Source organism: Anoplopoma fimbria, chromosome 23 (genome assembly GCF_027596085.1).
Source record: "Anoplopoma fimbria isolate UVic2021 breed Golden Eagle Sablefish chromosome 23, Afim_UVic_2022, whole genome shotgun sequence".
NCBI classification, from domain to species: domain Eukaryota; kingdom Metazoa; phylum Chordata; class Actinopteri; order Perciformes; family Anoplopomatidae; genus Anoplopoma; species Anoplopoma fimbria.
In genome coordinates this window covers 3454376-3461171 of record NC_072471.1, presented here as the reverse complement: position 1 = coordinate 3461171, position 6796 = coordinate 3454376, and positions in this window count along the sequence as shown.

The window sequence follows — 6796 nt, the reverse complement described above, 5'->3', positions numbered from 1 at the left end:
GTTGTGAAAATAAATAAAATAAAAAATTATGAGTCCACTGATGCCAGGACCGACTGAGAAGTGGGCTATGTTCTGACAGGTGTGGTGTCATGTGGACCGAAAGGCAAAGCTGAATTTCTGAATTAATGACGGCAAGGTGATGGAGCTGGAGCCAACTCTCCCGCCTGCAGTTTACTCGGAGGCCTGGTGTGCTTCTTATTTAAATAACTGCCCTTGATCTGGCTGATCACTTGGCTATAGGCTACTTAATTAAAACTAACAAGCAGTGCATTAACACCCTGCCGGCATTCGCTGACACCGTCATCCTGGTTTTTATGTAAGCAGCAAACCCCCCCCTAGGGAGAGACGGGTGCAGGATTCCAGATGCAGGTGAAGTTGATTTAAAAATGCCAAAAAAAGAAAGATGGAAGGGTTTGTGCACCCTGATTGAAAGGGGTTCTCACTGTAAGGGAGTGTGTAGTGTGTGTGTGTGTGTGTGTCCTCACAATAAAGGCAACTTACCCGTCTAGGAAGGCCAGCCTTCAGCTTTATAGTCGGGCGCTTTGATCAGAAAGGCCAGTTCATCTTCACCTTCTCTCGGACGTAGTCGCTGGATGCTGATGGTGTCGAGACAGGAAGGAAATTAGGTGGAATGAAACATCTAATATGTCAGTTCTACTCTGCTTGAAGCGTAATTTTTTTTTTTTTTCTTTGCCTGGATCCTATCTTTCCTGTGTTTTTGTGTCCAAGTGACAAATGTGGACAACCGTTTTTGAAATTGGTCCAGTATTGAAGGAGAGAGCTGCAGCCGGCAGCCGCGAAAACAGGCTGCAATGTGATGACTCGAGGCTCCTCCTCATCCTCCATGTAGGTCCACTAAAAGAGCTTGTTTCTGCCGCTGACGGGCTCAGAATGTCATTAAAAAAGTCTGACAGCATTATGGAAAGAACTCTACAGAGAAATAAAACCTTTTTTCTTTACCTTTTGCTTGATCAGGTTTATTTGTTTTTGTGTGTCCCGCTCTGAGAAGTCTCGTTCTTAAATACTGCATCACTTAAATATTGTTGAACCCATCTAAATGTGCAATGACATTGAAAAAAAATCTTTAAGACAACTCTAACACAACAACTCTGACAACACCGTTTCCACCGTTGTCTTCCAGCAATAAGTCACATGACACATTAACAGACAGAAAGGTAAAGAACGTGACTTCTCAGATCGAGACAGAAATGAACAAACGGTAAAAAAAGGTAAATGTTGTCAAACTAACTGAACCTGTCAGTGGCAACAAAGAGCACTGTTAGTGGATGTATGTTTACGGTGACAAGTTGCCCTTGTTGATCACATTGCCACCGTCTGCAGCGCTCTCCTTCAATAGTGGACCACTCAACTCAACTGCTGTCCCCTTCAGTAACTTAGACACAAACCACCATGTTTCCATTTAACTAGTCTGAATGTCGTACAAATCCTCTTATTCTACACGGTCTGACAGGATCACATGATGATCAGCTTGTTCCAACTCTTCATTAAAGCCTCATTTCAAATGGAAATATTCTAGATAGCCTTTTATTCATTTTATACACATCTCCTACTTGTTCAACTCAACATATTTGGTAACTTTGGAAACTTTGAAGTCTCCGCTACAGTTTTAAATAAAGTTATGTGTGATTGAATAATTATTAGCTACACAATATGAGTTTGTATAGCGACCAATCTATGGGGTTATTAAACATATGTGAGTCAACAAATACAGTTTTTTTTAGAAGCTATATGAAAAGCACCAAGAAAAATGTAACTAAATCTCAAACCCCAACTTTCAGACTGAATTCAAAATGCCAGTCTCTTAATCTTTTAGTCTTTTAACACTAAACCAAGACATCCACCACATCACCCATAAGTGTTTTATTTGTTTACTCTGATGTCAACAGGATGTAATCAGTTTTGTTCCTGTAAACATCTTATCTTAACTTTGTTTGTCTTCTTTCCATCTCACGGCCCTCACGATGCATCCTGTGGTCCTTCAGAGGGGCCCGACCCTTAGGTTTGAAACCACTAGTTTAACCCTAATCCTGCAGACCCTCAGAGAAATACCTTTATTCATATCTCACAGGTGTTTCATTCGATCATTACAATTTTTCACGAGTTTTCATGTTTCCTGTTTTAATTAGTGTTTTAATTAGCGCTTTTATAAAACACCAATAAGTGTAAATATTTATTTGCAGAGACAAATGTACCCAGTCATCACATCTATGTCTCAATAGATGGGACAATTTGTTTCCTTCAGGTGACATTAATTACATAACTAATAATGTTAGTCCTTGTATGTTGAATATGTTGAAGGTAAAAGTCACAGGGGCCATTTTCTGCAGAACAAGTACTTTCACTTTAGATACTTTAAATACTGATAATACTTCTGTAATTTGGCTTTAAGGTGCAGCATTTGAAATGCATGACTTTTACTTTAAGTTAAGTATTTTTTTACATAGTGGAAGGAGTACTTTTACTTAAGAAAAGGGTACTTCTTCCAAATAAAAAATGAGTGATGCTCCTGCTCTAAAAACACTACTTTTGAGTAAAGTAACGAAGTAATCCGTTCCCTTCAGAGTAATCAGCCCCTCTTCTGTTTTGTGAATGACTTTGTGACGACCTCTGTTGCAAATGTCTCCCCCACCACCACCACCACCACCCACCACCCCCACCCCCCACCTCATTCGCAGAAAATGGAAATGGCTTAGCACTATCGCAGTTGCCCCAGCAACCATCTGAGTCCCCCATCTCGCGGTGGAGAAATGAGTTCTGAACAGGCTCGAGAGAGGCAGGGATTAAACATGATCCCGCGGACGGACTGTCAATCACCACCACCACCACCACCACCACCACCACCACCACCACCACCACCACTCTCCAACCTCCAACCTCCTACTAAAAAATACAAATAAATAAAACACACTGAGGTGCAGTTTTTATTTAGAATCATCTGGTTAGAAAATAAAAGAAATGACCCTGATAATGAATCCAGGCCCGCTGCTGTTTGTGAGCTATTAAAGCAGAGGAACTACTCCTCGTTTTCTAAAAACAAATCCGTTATCCTGCAGCGGATTTAGTGCAGGTCGTTATATTCCAATGCCAAGAGGCGATGGATTAATTTAATTAGCCCGGTGAAGATTAATGACAATGCATAGGCCCCTCTGCAGATAAGGCTATACACTGTGTTATTTCCAACACGCCGCTGTGTCTAATTTGGGAAAGTGGGGAGTAAAATGAGCAGAGTTTTTATAACCTTGGCTTTGCATTTATCTGTGTGGATACATCTGAATGATGGGGTTCAGTATGTGTGTAATAGCATTAACACTTAATTCAGATCTAACAGGCTATTTAAAACAGATCATTTTAATGGACTCCTATATGTTTTATCTTTAATCATTTATTTATACTGTGTTTATATAATGCATATAATCACCAAGTTAGAATCCTTGTGTGTGCAAACACAGTTGGCAATAATCTGATCCTGATTCTCTTTAAAAGATGAAACTGGTTTGGTTTTCTTCAGAAAAACAGGCTAATATTGTTGCTGGTTTCTATTAATAGTCCACTATATCACTGAGGAGCAGACATCTGCTGTTATTAAAGAAAACGTGTCTTCATGCATCTACCTCTACTGCTGCAGGTGATTGAACATATATCATTATAATGAAACAAATAGTTGTATTTAAAAATGTGTTTGTTCTTTAATTTACATTATTAAGAGTTCATTAGAGGTCGATGTCTGCTTCCAGCTGGCTGTCTATGTCCAGTTCTACCAAAGAGAGATTTGTTGCTCCTCAGATTGTTTCGTTTGAATACTTTTTAGGCGTCTGAATTGGCCAATAATCCAGTCACTCACAAGCAGAAAGCAAACCTTTGAATCAGACATAAATAGAATTATTTTGGAGCAGAAACAGGTTTCCGGTGCTCTCTTGTGACCCATTTGGGGATCCTGACCCTCGCATTGGCTCCCACTTCATTCACTGGTAGTCTATATTGTTATTTCCTGGAGTTTGCAGTGTTTATAATAACTGTACTCAAGCTTTTGACTCATTTTATTTGTTTATATACTGTGATCAGGTAGGCTAGTCCTCTCAGAAGGCCTCCATACTTTAATAAAAACACATTTATTTTGCTATTGATATGCTAAACCTTAAAAGACTGTAAGTCTACGAGGTTATGGTCATTGCGCAACTCTTGCAGAATTCCCTACATGGTGTCACTGTAACTTGCAGTGAAGTAATAAAAAAAACACCAGTATAAACACAAATCATTATCATCCTCAACACAATTCATGTTAATGGAATATTTCACACTTTATTCCTTCTAATAGCATTACATTTGATGCTTAATTATATTGATTATGTCTTAAACTGGGCTGTAAGAGCTGCAAACTCTCCACGTGTCTCACATTTGCTGCCAAGATCAATTATAAGACGAGAATAAAAACATCTTAAAAGAGATTTCTTCTTTTTGTATTACAAAAAAAAAAAACACACAAATAAAGCTTGTATTATATTAACGATGACAGCTAAATGCACTGTTTTCCTGGAGAAGAAGTAATCCCATTACAGTAACGCATCAGCTCTGGTTGGCAGGCAGAGAGAGAGAGAGAGAGAGAGAGAGAGAGAGAGAGAGAGAGACCCCCACGTGCAATTTGATATTTGCCTCTTTGACAGTCATTTAAGGGGGGGGATCTGGAGAACCTGATAGCCGGGGACTTACACCCCTCCGAAAAAAAAAAAAAAAAGGGCTTTCGGGACACTTTAGCCCGGCTCGGCTCGGCCCTGCAGCGCCAGAGAGTCTCCATGCAGGGTGTAAACCTTAAATGTTGGCTGTTTGTCCCGTGGATTGAGAGGAAAACCAAGCCAGTCTTTCATTCATTCTTTTTTTGTATTTGGAAACCCTCCTCCCCACTCCCTCCATCTCCATCTCCATCTCCATCTCCATCTCCATCTCCATCTCCATCTCTCCACAACCCCACAAACAGCCATTGACTAAAGCGGCTTATGGGGGAGTCTCCACTAATAATAACGAATTAAAAAGCAAGAGGGAAGTTTGCAGAGAGAGAAGGACACATTTGGTAATGTGCTGAGGCTGTGCAGACAAAGAGCCCTGACGCGGTGGAAACAGGAGGCTATCTGCCGGCGCGGCGGTTCCTTATCAGTGGATAAATATTTGTATATCATGGGGGCCAGCTGGGGACGTGTTGTTGTGATTGTTGCAGCACAGGTGATCTACATTGAGATATAGATCCTCTGTAGAGGATGGAGGGGGGGGCTCTGCTGCAAAGCCATTTTCTTTTTCAATTATGAGGTTAAAAGAGTGTTTTTTTAATAAACGACTGCTCATTAAAGGGGAGAGTACATTCCCCTGCAGATAACAGGCAGGTTGCATTGTGCCGGTCTCTCCTGGGAGGACTCCTGACTGGATGTTTGCCCCCCCCCCCCCCCCCCCACTATGCCTTGCATCTCATTATACGGTCATCCTCCACATCTCTATCTGCCGGTGGGCCCTGCAGCATCAGCCTCCATGTGGCCTGTTTCTGCAAGGACAAAAAGGTCCTCTTTTTTTGGGGGGACCCTTTTTAAGCAACGACCAACGTGATCTGGTTGTTGTTCTCCCAGCGGCCACCCAGTCCAGGGTTATTCTGCTCAGCCAGGAAAAAAAAGGAGGAGGAGGAGGAGGAGGAGGAGGAGGAGGAGGGTGGTGGAGGTGAGGGGAGGGGAGGGCCTGCCTGGATACCCAGCCGCCTGTAAGTGTCCATCCCCGGTTTATTTGACATGGCAGTGTCCCTGGCTATAAGAACCAGATAAACATCTGGTGGGGCTGCCAGGACATTGGAAAATGAGGGATTGGGGTTGGTGGGGGGGGGGGGGAGAGAGAGAGAGGCACAAAATCATAATGAGAAGAAAGATGGGCAGAGAGAGAGAGAGAGAGAGAGAGAGAGAGAGAGAGAGATGCTGATCAGCTAATTACAGCTGCAAATAAAATGCTAATTTATCCTGGCATGAGGAGCATGCCCAAGTTTAAACATGGCGCCATCCAAAAAAACCAGAGCTGCACGGGCACCGAGCCAATGACGACTTCCAAACAAAGACTGATTATCCAATAATGATGATAATGATAATAATAATAATAATAAAAACAGTATATGAATTATTATTATTACTTCTATTATTCATATGATGCCACTGCACGTTGCATCCTGCTGCTTGTGAGACCTCCCACTCCTCTCAATAACAAACACAGAAAGAAAGATGGCACACTTCCCAACAATAGTAACACCACCACACATCCACCCTCCACCCTCCACCATCCACCAGTTACAGTTCCTTTACGCACAAGGGGTGGGGAGGAGGAACGTCTCCACCCTCCCCACCACCACCACCTCATGCAGTGATTAATGATACATCACCACCCAAAGATTAATCATGTACAATTAAAGAGAGAAATCTTGGAGGTGCTCATGAGAACTGCAGTGGTGGCTCGATCAGGTGGGATGGAGGAGGATGGAGGAGGAGGGTGGTGGAGTTTTTGGCAACGAATTAGCTTCATCGAATCTTTTTAGATGCAAATATTTCGTTATCTCCACTCAGCTGCAGTGTTTTTCCAGTGTTTATGATTAATTATCTCTTCGTGGTGAAAAATAAATCATGCGAAATTAGGATCTCGCTGACTCCACCGGCGTAAGCAGAGATGGCAGGTCGATGCTGTTAATTTCAGGTTGAAATTGACACACTAATTATAGTGCAGAGTGCTGCTGGAACACTAGCAGGCAAGATTATACCTC